The 15,218-nt window shown below is 35.7% G+C and overlaps 1 protein-coding gene across 3 annotated transcripts in view; it reads right to left on the bottom strand.

Annotated features, from left to right (window-relative positions):
• The window catches only part of CCSER1 (coiled-coil serine rich protein 1), a 702,132-nt gene that overhangs the window by 573,933 nt on the left and 112,981 nt on the right, over window positions 1-15,218 (bottom strand). Inside the window, exon 1 of one of the 3 annotated variants that reach the window (XM_053607808.1) lies at window positions 10,543-10,622. The exons of the other annotated variants lie outside the window; for them this stretch is intronic. The gene's annotated coding sequence lies outside the window, so the exon portion shown is untranslated. Of the gene's footprint in view, window positions 1-10,542; window positions 10,623-15,218 lie in introns of those variants that run through there. 3 annotated transcript variants of the gene reach the window in all.

The raw sequence follows: 15,218 nt of genomic DNA, 5'->3' as shown, positions 1-15,218 counted from the left end.
GTAATACCTAGTGGTCAAAGCCTGAATCCTTTCCCTCTAAAATTAAGAGCAAATTAGGATAGCCAAGCTCATGATGTCTATTCAACTTTATACTGAAAATACAAGCCAAGACAGCCAGGTAAAATTTATTACTATAAAAAGTAAGAAAAATAAAAGTATCTATTGTTAGGAAAAAAAGAAATCTACCCGTTTGCAAACAGCATGATCTTATGATCTTATATTTTTTTAATTCTAAGGAATTAACAAACACACATAACAACATTAGAACTAATAAACAAGTTTAGAAAATTTTACAGACAAAAAAAGTCAATACACCAAAATGTATTCCTATAAAACAGAAATAAACCCTCTAAAAATTACATAGAAAAACTCCATTTACAATACCATTCACAAGAATAAAACACTTAGGAATATGTTTACTTAAATTTTCAAAATTTTTTCTCTGAAAACTACAAAACACCATCAAAAAGCATTCTAAAAAAAAATAAAAATGCATTCCAGGTATTAAAAGACATAATATTTCTAAGATGGTAAAACAATCAAACTAGTCTATATTCAGCAGTCCTTCATCAAAATCCCAACTAGCATATAAATACATATATTTTTCTTTTGCAGAACTGATTAGGTTGATCCTAATTTTCATATTAAAATGGAGCCATAATAGCCGAAATAATCTTGAAGATAGAACAAAGTTGAAGAATGCACATTTTCAAAACTTACTGTATGCCAATTTTAAAACTTACTATAAAATTATGATGCTGTGGATAGTATGGCACTGGCATAAAGTTAGATATATGAATCAATGGAACAGGAGCAAAAGCACAGAGAATGCCTTACATTTTTGGTAAGAAAGTTCAATGGAGGAAAAAATAGGCTTCGTCAAATAGTCCCAGAACAATGGGATATGCACATATAAAACAATGAAGCTGTACCTGTTTCTTGCATGATATACAAAAAGTAACTCAAAAGAGATCATAAACTTAATAAGTGCTAAAATGATGAAAGTCTTGGAAAAAAACATAGGAGTAAATCTTAATGACTTTGGGTTAAACAAAACCTTCTTAGGTACAACACCAAATGTACAAATAAGAAGAGAAAATATAGATTCATTCGACTTCATCAAAATTAAACGTTCAAGAAAGTTCAAAGACAGCCACCCACCAGAATGCAAGGAAATACTTGCAAACCATATTTCCGATTAAAAAAAAAAAAATACTTGTATCTGGTATGTATTTTAAAAAACACTGTCGACTCAGGCAACCTAATTTTTAAAATAGGTACATTATCCCAGTAAATGTAGTAGATACTTATACAAAGAAGATATATATCAATAAATGGCCCCCAGGACATGAAAAGATGCTCAACGTAATTATCTATTAAGGAAATGCAAATCAAAATACCACTCTAGCCTCCCTGGAATAGTTGTAATAATGAAGATTGATAATAACAAGTGTTCTCTGGACTGTGGAGAAACTGGAATCCTTATACACTGCTAATGAATATATGAAGTGGTGCAGCTGTGTTGGAAAACAACTTGGTAGCCCCTCAAAATGTTAAACATACAGTAGTTACACTTGGACAAATTAATCTACTCTTAGGTATATACCCAAGACCAGTAAAAACAAACATCCAGACACAAACGTGTAGGTATCAATGTTCATCCTGGCTTTAGTCATAACAGCCAAAAATGTGGAAACAACACAAATGTCCATCAGTAGATGAATGAAAAAATAAATGTTATATCCATACAATAGGATATTATTCAACAATAAAAGGAATAATGTTTAGATAAATGGTACAACATATATGAACCTCGAAACATTATGCTAAGTGAAAGAAACCAGTAACAAGAGACCACATAGTGTATACTTCTACTTACATGAAGTGTTCAAAACAAATCAATCTGTAGAGACAAAATATCATTTCATGGATGACTAGGATTGAGAGAGAGTGGAGAATATTGTAAGTGACTACTAACAGATATTGTGTTTCTTTTGAAGGTGATGAATATATTCTAAAATTTATGGTGCGTAGCACAATTCTATAAATACACTAAAACCACAGAATCGCATAATTTAAATGGATGAATTGTTTGATATGTAAATTATGTCTTGATAAAACTATTAATCAATTTGATAGTGCATTGTTACCCGAATAAACTCAAGTTCCACATTGACAAAAACCAGGATTCTCTAGGAAGATAGCCAACTCTGTTCTCTAGCTGCTGGGCTTTTCCTTATTTAATTTGACAAGTAAAGTTTCAGTTGTTAGAAAATCAACTTTCCACTACCCTGTGGCTGTGGAATACAGACCCCATTCTTATGAGGGATTAAAAAGAAGTATGCCATGTCTTTGCCACAGAATTTTTTTTTCCCTTAATTATAATTGAGACATTTGCTACCGCAGTCAGGGACTCAAAAAAAGTATTAAGATTTTAAAATTTCTACAGATAAGTCAGAAGATGGTAACAAACCCAGTCATTTAAATCCACCCTCACTAGATCTGGGCAGAAGACAAGACCCAGCAGAGGAGCAGGATTTGAGAGTCACAAGTTATTCAATGACAGCACATGTCCCAGTCAGGTAAGGACCTGAGCAGAAGTTTAGTGTTAAATGCCCAAAGTTTCAAAGCTCTCAGCATACTCATCAGTAAGTTACTGACAAACTGTGTTACAATTCTGTGATAGAATCTGTTGTATACCACTAGCAAAGCAAAACTAGATTCGAAAGCAGAAAGCGAGGAAGGAGTACATTCAAGTGACATGAAGAATCTGCACGAATGTATCTGAAGGTACCGTCAAGAAATGCTTATGCTCAGATTTTCATCATTATTCGTAACTTAATACATTCATTAAATATATATGGAATTAACGACCGATATATGTCAGGCCCTAGGACAGTAGTGGTGTGCAACAGAAACAGGGCCTCTGCACCTTTCACTAACATCCAGCAACCAATGTACCATGTTTTTCCCTTTCAATATTTATATACAGAAGAACTTTAAAATCTATAAACTCTAATAATCAACAAAATTACTAAATACATTTTTCCATTTTATTAAAACTAATATCCAACTACTGGTAGCATTTTGACAAATATTGGTAACCAAAGTAATTTTTAAATTTTGTTTTCTTTGTCGTACCTTTTGACCCCAAAAGACACATTGGTTGCATTGGAAAATTTATAGAAAATAATATCGTCTACTGTATGTTGGCAAAGTGCTTCATTTTAAAGATGAGGTAAGATAATCGTTTTTCAAGAAGATCTAAATAGGCATCAGATGTTTAAAAATGAAGGCGAAAAGATGATTTCATACAGAGAGTCCTCCAAAAAATGGATACACGTTTTAAGAAAGGAAAAACTGTACTTCAATTGGAATACTCGACATACACCAATAACAAAAGATGAACACAAGTCATGTTGAATAGTTCTTGTAACTGCAGAAGTCATATGTAGCTTGAGTATTACAACTGTAATACATTTTTTTTCCTTTCTTAAAGTGTGGATACATTTTTTGGTACCTTTGAATATGTGTGTACATGTGAAAATGACTATGTACGAAATCGTGGCAGAATCTATTTAATAGTCCAGATATCTCCCTATAAATATGTAATACATTTATTATATATTACTAATTATAAATGTTTATGTAGTCCAGATTCATATTATGCTAATATTGTCACTTCCATTCTCTGTGGGTGTGGAAACAGAAGTTTTCCAAATTCACCATATACCTGGAAAAATAATAATATCAATCTAAAATTTCTTATATTTGTCTCTGTTACTTTCAAGTTAAAATCTCATTTGTGCAATAAAAGATTAGCTTAAGTCTATGCAAAATTATACTTTAAAATAAACCTGGTAGTTTGAAAAGTGCTCGTCACTTTAATTTCAGAACACTCTATCTCCTCCAATTCCCATAGCAAGTTTTTCTTCAATATTTTTCCTAAAGTTGTATTTTCTATCAGTTTTTTTCTAAGGATGTTGTGAACTATTATTCACATAGTAACCTGTATGTATGAACAACTACTACAACTATTAATAGTTTCCCTTTATCTGTCCTCAACTCTGTATTAGACCAGAGTTTGATAGGGTTTTCTTGCCCAATATTTTATAAGTGACAGAATGATTCTGATAACTAACTCCAGCATTATGTGCTAAAGTACCCTCCCTCTTTGCCACAGTTTTGCTTTCTGCTGATTCAGTAATCTTCTGACAATGGTGGTCCAAAAATTTTAAATGGAAAATTCCAAAAATAAACAATCCAGGTTAAATTGCATACCATTCCGTGTAACAACCATAATAAAATCTTGCTCTGTCCTACTTCAGTCCTCCAGGGGTGTGAATCATCCCTTGTCCAGCACATCCAAGCTGTGGCTGCTCTCCCTGCTCAGGCACTTAGTAGCCAACCAGATTATCAGATCCACAGTCGCAGCCTCACAGTGCTGGCGTTCAAGGAGCCCTTGTTGTACCCAGTAACATCCAAAAAATGCCAACACTAGAGATGCCGGCAATTTGGATATTCCAAAGAGAAGCTGTAAGTGCTTCCTTTAAGTGAAATGCTCACATAGTAAGCAGTATATATCAACAACTACAATATTCACCACCTAATACTAAAAGAAAAAAAAAATCATATGCTGACGTTTGCTTAGATTTATTAGTACAATATGATATTTTGAGAGAGAGAGGGTAAGAGCACATTCACATAACTCATCACATATACAGTCGTAATTGTTTTGTTTTATTATTAGTTATTGTTGTTAATCTCTTATTGTGCCTAATTTATAAATTAAACTTTGTGGTAAGTATGTATGTATAGAAAAAATACATTAGAGTATCTAGGGTTTAGTACTATCTAAAATTTCAAGCATCTGCTGAAGGTGTTGGAATATATCTCCCACAAATAAGGAAGGACTATTATAGTAAAATATATTTATATGTAAATCTAAACCAGCAATTAATAAGGCATTTTGCAATTTATCCATATCTAGTATATTCTTTTTGATTATAATCTTGACCAATGCATAGAATTTTTTTAATTGCCACAATTAGGCCATCTAATTGATGGGCACGATCGGAAGTTTTACTGAATCTTAAACTCACGTTGTTGATGATTTTTGCAAGTGCACGTATGTACATGCACATCAACAACAAGTTGTAAAGCTATACTCTCGACAAGAAAAGAGCAAGAGAGGGATTTTGGCTATGAAAGTCCTGTCATTACATATACCATCTCTTTAGCCCTTAGACCAGGCGTCCTCAAACTGCGGCCCACGGGCCACATGAAGCAGTGTGAATTGTATTTGTTCCCATTTTGTTTTTTACTTCAAAATAAGATATGTGCAGTGTGCATAGGAATTTGTTCATAATTTTTTTTTTAAACTATAGTCTGGCCCTCCAATGGTCTGAAGGACAGTGAATTGGCCCCTGTTTAAAAAGTTTGAGGACGCTGTCCTTAGACTGTACTGTAGTGCCTATAAGACTTATTAAAAAAAAAATCTTAGGCTAGCCCAAAGCTCACATAATCAGTATTATTTAAAATGTGTAAGCAGAGGTGAGATTTCACATTCACATTCCAACAACAATACACATGAGTAACTAGCGTTAGAGCAAAGAGGTGGCAGCCAGAGCAGGAGGGGCGGGGAGGACTCTAACTTTCTAGAATCAACACACCCATTCGGTTCATCTGTCCTTAATTCTGGATCATCTTGGACCCTGTTCTTATCAACACACTCACTCCTTTTCTGACCTCACCAATTCCATGATGTTAAATTTCAAATCTATTTAAAATGTATCCATCCCAAATTGCTTACTAGTACTTCAGACAAGGATGTCTATATTGAATCGCCATTTTTGTGGTCAAAAATTGAATATTGGCAGTATCACATGGTTAAAACACAAATATTTCCATTTTCACTTACTCTGAACAAAACCCTGAATTTTTCACGTCCACCATCAAATCTGTTCTACCACATCCCCCTTTATGAATAAGCCGCATCACCATCCTCCAGGCAAGGAACCATTCAGGAATCCACTTTTCACTGACCACCTGCATCCAACCCACTGAAACTGAAGTCACATGCATCCTCTCTCAGGTGGTGACAGCACACACCCCCTCACTGAGATGTCCGCATTCATTCTTGCCCACGAGAGTCACTGTCATGTTTGCCTTACCCCATATAGGATCTGACCCAGACCTACCTTCTGACCACACGGCCACCACTCTGCCCTTCATTCATTATGTTCAAGCACATTCAGGCCTTTGCCCTCATTATCCACCCCTTCCTCCACGCTCAGTTGTCCTGTGACTGATTCTTTTGGTCAATAAAACTTGTACCCAACCCAAAGAGACAATTTACTCTCAATCACATCACGTCATTCTAACATTGGGCACATTACCTAATATTTTTATTACCTCTTTTCTCGACTGGTTATTGGAACTTTCCCAATTGGAAAATACACTTTTGTAAAAGAATGGTGTCCACATTATACACTTCTGTACCCAGGGATTGGAATACTAAGTATTAGGAAAGACTCAATACATATTTTGAGAAATTAATGAATTTTTATTGAGAACAAGAGAAAACAAGTTCAAGATACTCTTGTGTAGAGTTTATTACCTACTGTTATAATAATAGACCACTGTTAGTAAAGAATGAACTACGGTGGTTTTGTTTGTGTCTCTTATAAAGATAAGAGTGTATAAAAATGAGAAAACCCTGTACAGAATTTCAGTCAGCAAGGGACTGAGAATTGTAATCAAGTACAGAAACAAAGGCACATGCCAGCAAAAAAAATTTGATTTTTCCTGTTTTTAGCTATATGGCCTTGAAAACAATTGCACTTGTCTAAACTTTAATTACCTCATGTGTGAAATAAGGATACACATACCCATACACACATTATTTCGAAGCACAAAAAGTTCTTGAAAATAAACATAATAAAGTACGAAAAACAACTGTAAAACTACAGATGTTTAATACAGAATTGTTTTTTCCTCTAAGCACCAATACACCATCAACCATAGGAAGTCAGTTAATCAACGGCTTACAATCCTAATAAATAGTATACTTCCTCCTGTGACAGGGACAACTATTTCAGGATGACTAAATATTTAGATATTTAGAGAATAATATTAATTATCTTCTCTATAGTTTCTTTTTACGTGCATTCCCTAAGGAAGATAAAAAGGAAAAGCTATCATACTTATTTTTATCCAATTTTCTTAGGCTATTAGATTCCTTGTGGTTTCAAATATTTCAAAATGTATTCTGGGACATCTTAATTGGACAGAAAAACCATTTCAGAGATGAACAATATTACTGCAATTGTCCATTGTACCCTTTTGTTCACCAGAAGGTGAAGGAGAAAGTCAAGGTGGCCTCAGTGATGGGGCCCAAATAAGCAACATTAAACAGCTGTTTCAACTACAAGTTCATATAGGGATCCATGTACCCACTTGAAAATAAAACATAAATGTTACTTTGAGGTACAGATCATTTTTACACACTTGCTCTGACTTCTGCAAGACTTGCAAATAAAAAAAGCTCTGTAGTTAATTCTCAACTAACAATGGGCTTGTTATAAAAGCATACAATAAACTCAACAAGAATGTCTTTTTCCTGAACTCTATAACTTATAAGAAGGAAGCTAAAAGGAAGCCAATTAAGATTCTAGAACATCAATTAGCTTAGAGAAAGGGTCAGCCACCAGGAGCTTGACCCTTTCAGATGAAGAGCCTAATTATACCATTAAAAAACAACCAAAAAATGGCTATATTTTCTCAAAAACTAAAAGGTATTGCACATTTACCCCCCAAACAGAATGAAATTTATTTTTTAAATGTACTTTACAATTTAAAATGGAGGAAAAATAAGGCTGTTGTGACATTTTAAATGCCCTTAATTTTTTTCTACAAAAAATTCTGAATAATATTAATAATATCCAGTATACATCTTCATGAAATATACACCATTTTGGCATTTAAAATTAAAAGTAACTACATTTGTTAAGCATTTTCTTTTCCATATATCTTTATAGTTAATTCTCACCAGAAGCTTTACATGTATGAAGAGATGTTATTATTTTAATTTTATAGGTGAAAAACCTCCATTTAGTGCAATTACTCAACTTGGCTAAATTCATAGAACTAATGATAGAGTTGGAATTCAAACCCAGGTCATGTCACTCTAAAGCTCATTCTCTACTCCCTGGCCCCTAAGCACATTTCTAAGCAATTTTTAGAATTTACACATTTCTGGATATTTCTGGCAAAGCATTTAACCTTCGCCTGATGAGGTCGCGGCCGTTCGTATAAAAAGTTTGATTCATTTTTCTAATGTTAGATATTTGTTAAGGCTTTTATTGATGAGTATCCAATATTTCTTATTCTACACTAGTAACTCTGAAATATCATAGCAGTCTAATTTTGGCAAGAAGTTTGGAAATCCCATGAGTCCATTAAGCATCTTACTAATTTACATTTGTAAACCCTATTTTTTAATTAACAATCAGATGTTTAAGCTATAATATTTATGAAGTAAACTCTGAGTACAACTTCTCTCATTAAGAGAAAATGACAATACAACCTTTAACAAACTTACTCTCTAATTAGAGAGGTATGATAAGTGACCCTCCTAATACTCAGCAGAGTCATTAGTGTTACAAAAAGTTTCTAGAAAATGAAAGGGAAATCTGATTATTCACTGTTGTGATAATTACTATTCTTGTTACTGTAACAGTTAAGAAGCAGGATTAAGTAAATAAGAATCTGTAAATAAGCCATAAAGTTGAAAAGAGCACAGTTAATTTTTGTTATATGAATCAAGAAGGAAACAATAGGCAAGTCCCCAATAGCATAAGAAGATTCCTACTTGTAAGAGAAGTAACAATTTTTAATTTCAAAAAAATTATACTATATTAACTTTGCTTATATATATATCACATTTAGTTTTCACCTATGTATGTACTTTAGGGGAAATCAAAGTAAAAGTTGAGTGACTATATTAGGAATTAATAGCCAGATTTTCACTCTTTAAATTCAACAGCCAAGTTAGTTAATAAAATTATCAAGTACCTAACATCCGAAGAACCAAATTATTTAACTATTTTTTTTTTTTTTTTTTTTGTAGAGACAGAGTCTCACTTTATGGCCCTCGGTAGAGCGCCGTGGCGTCACACAGCTCACAGCAGCCTCCAACTCCTGGGCTTAAGCGATTCTCCTGCCTCAGCCTCCCGAGTAGCTGGGACTACAGGCGCCCGCCACAACGCCCAGCTATTTTTTTTTTTTGGTTGCAGTTCAGCCGGGGCTGGGCTTGAACGTGCCACCCTCGGTATATGGGGCCGGCGCCTTACTGACTGAGCCACAGGCGCCGCCCTTATTTAACTATTTTTAACTTTCAGAAGCCACACTCTGTAATGGAAAGGGCCTGACTCTGGGGAGGTCATGTAAGCCAGGATTTGTATCTCTGTTCATTACTTTGAGTTATGTGACCTTATCCAAGTCTCCCGTTGTGTCTGAAATTCCATTTAAAACTGAATAAGGTAAAGTGAGCTGCAATAAACAGTCTAGTACAAGTGTCCTTATGATAAAAGGATTTTTTTCCTTCTGGGTAGATGCCCAGGAATGGGATTGCAGGATCAAATGGGAGGTCTAGCTTGAGTGCTTTGAGGTTTCTCCATACTTCCTTCCAAAAAGGTTGTACTAGTTTGCAGTCCCACCAGCAGTGTAAAAGTGTTCCCTTCTCTCCACATCCACGCCAGCATCTGCAGTTTTGAGATTTTGAGATGTGGGCCATTCTCACTAGGGTTAGATGATATCTCAGGGTTGTTTTGATTTGCATTTCTCTAATATATAGAGATGATGAACATTTTTTCATGTGTTTGTTAGCCATTCGTCTGTCGTCTTTAGAGAAAGTTCTATTCATGTCTCTTGCCCATTGATATATGGGATTGTTGGCTTTTTTCATGTGGATTAATTTGAGTTCTCTAGAGATCCTAGTTAACCTGGATGGAAGTGGAAGACATTATTCTTAGTAAAGCATCACAAGAATGGAGAAGCATGAATCCTATGTACTCAATTTTGATATGAGGACAATTAATGACAATTAAGGTTATGGGGGGGGAAAGCAGAAAGAGGGACGGAGGGAGGGGGGTGGGGCCCTGGTGTGTGTCACACTTTATGGGGGCAAGACATGATTGCAAGAGGGACTTTACCCAACAATTGCAATCAGTGTAACCTGGCTTATTGTACCCTCAATGAATCCCCAACAATAAAAAAAAAAAAAAGAAGAAGAAGAAAAAGAAAGAAAAAAAAAACTGAATAAGGTATATCTTAGAGGGCTAGTGTAAGGATTAGTAAAGACAACCAATTCTGTATACACCAACCACATACCTAGGGAACAATCAATAAATGCTTTCTATAATCACTTCTTACCCTTTGTAATCAAAGGAAAGAACAAACTTACTGTTTTCAAGCTTAAATTTTACAGAGCAATGGAAATGCATTTTGTGCATATCTGTTAATTTAAATTCTATGACATACCATTTACTAGCACCATGTTCTTGTCCGGGCTTTCAGTCTCTTGTTTATACACCCATCGATGACCATTCCTTACTTGTTTCACATACGTCTTTCTTTCAAATGGGTTCCATACGTCTGACTCAAGTATTTTGCATAATTTTTGGTGCTATAGTAAAAACAATGTATTAAATTAAATAATTTTACATTTTCAATTATGTAAAGTAGGGAATTATACCTAATATTACTCCCAAGTCCTCTAAACACTAATGTTTTATTCTAGTCATGGTAGATGAAGGTGGTTCATTCACAGACCTTAAGTTCAGGATTAGTATGTTTTACCTGTATGTTAGAAAATTCTTAGAAAAACTTCACAGCAAACCATAGTTCTTATCCTATAATCACTTCATTACTATTTCATAGACAAGGATCATCAGCATTTTACAGATGGCTTTTATAACATCATCTATTTTCAACACTACAAATAAACCATTTGTGCTCAAGCATGAATTTCTCAATGTTCATGTTCCTGCAATACTTTTATAAATGTAATTGATAACAATTTATCTGTTAGATTTATTCATGCTGGAATTTTCTAACCATATATTATTAAAATAATCTCCCACTTTCCTTCCTTCTTTTACCTAAAGGGAAAAAATAAAGCACCCTAAGGAAAGAATATAAATCCACAGCAAATTGTCAAAGCAATTATAGTATGTCCATCAAGAGCTTTCTTGTATCCTTTAAGAAAGAATAAAGACATAGGAAAGAATAAACTATTTATTAAAGAAACTATTCTCTATCCTGACTGCTAGGGGGAAAAATGTGCTTGCCAGTGGTAATTCGTAGGTTAAAGCAGCAATATCCATAAATATCCTGAATGATTTAGCACCTGTTACTAATAGTTCATAACAAACCAAGTTTATCAATGAATTACTCATTAATATATCTTTTTAAACACCACACTGACACATGCGCATCTGTATACCTATCTCATATATACATAACAAATAAAGTTTAACTACTCACTGATGCATGATTAAAACAGTGTACGAATATGGATGTAAACGATAGCATCTATGCAACACCAGAAAGCAGGCTCGAATACTTAAACCACAAGAATGGTTGTACTAATAGCAGAGGTTAAAAAAAAAAAAAAAAATGGATCTATGCACTTGCATGTTTCTTGGTGCCTGAAATCAATAATGCTCTTTAGCTTTGCCAAATGAACTGTGTGCTATTTCCAGTGCAGACTCAGGGTAAACTGTTCCTTCACCTGCTTATAAAAGCTATCCAAATGTTTCTATTTAAAATAGAGAGTCTGTTGATACAGCACGAGGTCCTTAGACTGAGCTGTTCAAACACTTAAAGAATTTGAGTGTACTCACAATGGCATATATAGACAGGCTCTCGTTCTCACTGCAGAGAACTTATAGGTGGTGTGCATGAAAGATACTGTAAAAAATAAGCATAGGCCTAAGCTCACCTCCTGAAAGCAAGGATAATGTGACTAACCAAAGAGCTAAAATTAGCATACCGGAAAACAATATGACACTCTTAAGGCAACTGGAACTATCAGTTTTGCCATGATATTGGCTGTAACCAGCATCTCAGTGTAAGTCAATGTGTGTCAATTACTGCCTCCCAGCTCCAAATGCGCCATTCAATACATACGCCCTATAATCACAGATGGACTCCTCTGCGCATTTTTTCTTTACAATGAGTATGATGCTGGAGGGGCACTGTAAGAGGAAGGGGCTCCTTCCCAGTTTCTCGGGACACAGGGATCAGTGATTTGAATAGGGGTCTGAGAACATTCAGTGGAGCTCTGTCTCAGCCATGCGGGGAATCCGAATGCGTGGTTCCTTACCAATCATGAAGCAATAACCCTCTCCATAGGGAAATAAATGTTCACTGGTGCCAGAATTTCCTCTGAAGGCCCACGTACCACCTGCTTTTACCCTCAACCCAGTAGTCCTACTGAGCCAGCTGGAGCTTCCTCTGCCCTGGATGGTGCACAAACCCTCTGAAATGCAGCCACTACCATGCCCTGCCTTTCCTGGCTCCCCAGTGACTACAGACCATCTCTGGATTCTTTGCCAAACCCAAGAACTGCTCTGTTCCCCAGTGGGATGAATGATAATGCCTGAACATTATAATTCTCTATAATGTCTCTTCTCTATAATGTCTGAACCTCTTTAAGTTTGTCCTTCCTTGGTACACATTCCCTCAGCCCTAGGGCATCTTACAGTTGGCCAGGTGCAGTGGCTCACATCTGTAACCCTAGTACTCTGGGAAGCTGAAGCGGGTGGATCGCTTGAGCTCAGGAGTTCAAGACCAGCCTGAGCAAAAGTAAGACCCCCATCTAACTAAAAATAGAAACAACTAGCCAGGTGCTGTCACAGGCATCTATAATCCCAAATACATTATGGGAGGCTGAGAGAGAACGTTTACTTGAGCCCAATAGTTTGAGGTTGTTCTGAGCTATGGAGCCAGGGTACTCTATCCAGGGCAATGGAGTGAGGTTCTAAGACTTTGTATCTAAATGAATGAATACATAAATAAATAAACAAATAAATAAATCTATCTTACTCTTACTATTTTGTCTGAGTTGAATGATTTTTATATTAAATTCACTTGCTTAACCTACTATATGGTTTCCGTCTCCAGGTTAGATTGGTTGTACACAATTCTTCCAAAACATGTTATTAAATCAATCTGATTGTGATTCACATTTTGAAACACTTACAGGGCACAACCAAGAACAAATAAAAATAATGAATTGATCAATTCATTTAAAAGGCAAAATCAATTGGTTACACTTTATATCAGGTAAATGAGTTATTTTGAATAAGAGCAAATAGTATAGCTTAGGTTTAACATACATAGAAGCAACTTTGTTTGTTTGTTTTTTGCTTTTTGAACACAGACTATCACTTTGCCTGCTCTGGTAGAGTGCCATGACATCAAAGCTCACAGCAACCTCCAACTCTTGGGCTCAAGTGATTCTCTTGCCTCAGCCTCCTGAGTACTTGGGACTACAGGCGCTCGCCACAATGCCCAGCTATTTTTAGAGACGGGGTCTCTCCCTTGCTCAGTCTGGTCTCAAACCTGTGAGCTCAGGCAACCCACCCACCTCCACCTCCCAGACAGCTAGGATTACAGGCACGAGCCACCGTGCCTGGCCATACAGAAGCAACTTTTTACATTAATGTGCTCATCTTCCCATGTCAAGATTAATGCATAAAGTGCTACACATGTCTCAGTGGTACTGAAGTGGTCAATAGCCAGGGGCGATGGCCTTCAAAATTGGTGTTATTTATAAAGATCAACTCCTATGGGAGAGAGATGTATTGTTTTTCTAATAATATCCAAAGTGTGCTTTTTCTTATATGAAACAGCTCCTCAAAATGTGTTTTTATTATCAAATGTTCTAATTCTAGAGGAAACCCCTCAAAAGAATAATTTTAAAAGGACTGTTTATAGAAGAACTCACTCCTCACGGAGCTCCTACTACAGACAAAACAATATTCAAAAAAAAAAACATTCTTCATAAGATTATAGGGACTATATTGCTCAAACAATGTATCCTTGGCTGTTTCAAGGTGTGTGTGTGTGTGTGTGTGTACCGCGCATGTGTGTACACATGCACACACGTGTGAGTGGGTGGAGAGTCAGGAAGTGGTAGTTACACATGGCAGAAAAAGCTCTGTTCCCAAGGCAGTATCACCTGGAAATATAAAATAGGTTGGGATTAAAAACAAGGCAGTGACAAATCCTGCATACTAGGCAGAATATTTCATGGAAAATGTTAGCTATTTCAGTATTTTACTTCTGGCAAAGCTTGTTTTTCCCACATGACCTTTCAATATCACTGGCATAATCCCAGATTGGGCTCTAAAGCCCCCCATGCTTTACTTCATTAAGAACTTCCTGTAATCTAAAGGAAACATGTTGTAGAGAACCTTAATCAGCCCTAAAACAGAAGCAGTGATTAATAGACCCCCAGCCTACTTGGCCACCCACATGCCATTCCTGGAGTGGATAGCTGGATGTCGCCACACCCCGGCTTCCCCATTATCTGAGCTAAACAACTGAAGTTATTTATATAAAGTACCAGAGCTTCAAAGAAGGGTTTGACTTTCTGAGCTGTAGTAATTATTTTTTTACAAACAATGTATTTTGACAGCATTTCCCTTTTCTTATCAGCATCCTGGGATAATACAGGTTCTCATTACCAGCACCTCGTCCAGAAATACTGTGTTTCTGCTGTTGAAGGCCCTGATAAACATACAGTCACTTTCACAAACGCTCTAGGGAGCAGGCCACACAATTTTGATTAAGAAAACTGTTGAATATTAACTAGCAGTGCTCACTGAGACAATAGCTCAGCAACTTGTCCTTGAAAAACACACTATTCTAAACCTGTTCTCGGGTAGAAATGTTGGTGTTTGACAGCTGCCACAGCTCTGGAAACCTAGAATGCATCTCAATAAAATCACCATAATTAAGGTGCTGCCATTATTTTCAATTTAAAGTTTTCCTTTCACAGGTTAATAAATTCAGACATTAAAAAAAATCCACCCCGTGGTAGCATTCAGTTAGGAATTAGCATATTGCCTTCAAAAATAGGTAGATTGTGAACTTTCCATTTTCACAGACTCCCTAAATAGTTTTAATTGCTTTTTTCAGTAATCATT

This window comes from Nycticebus coucang, chromosome 1 (genome assembly GCF_027406575.1).
Source record: "Nycticebus coucang isolate mNycCou1 chromosome 1, mNycCou1.pri, whole genome shotgun sequence".
NCBI lineage: Eukaryota > Metazoa > Chordata > Mammalia > Primates > Lorisidae > Nycticebus > Nycticebus coucang.
This window is presented reverse-complemented; position numbering and strand designations above follow the sequence as displayed.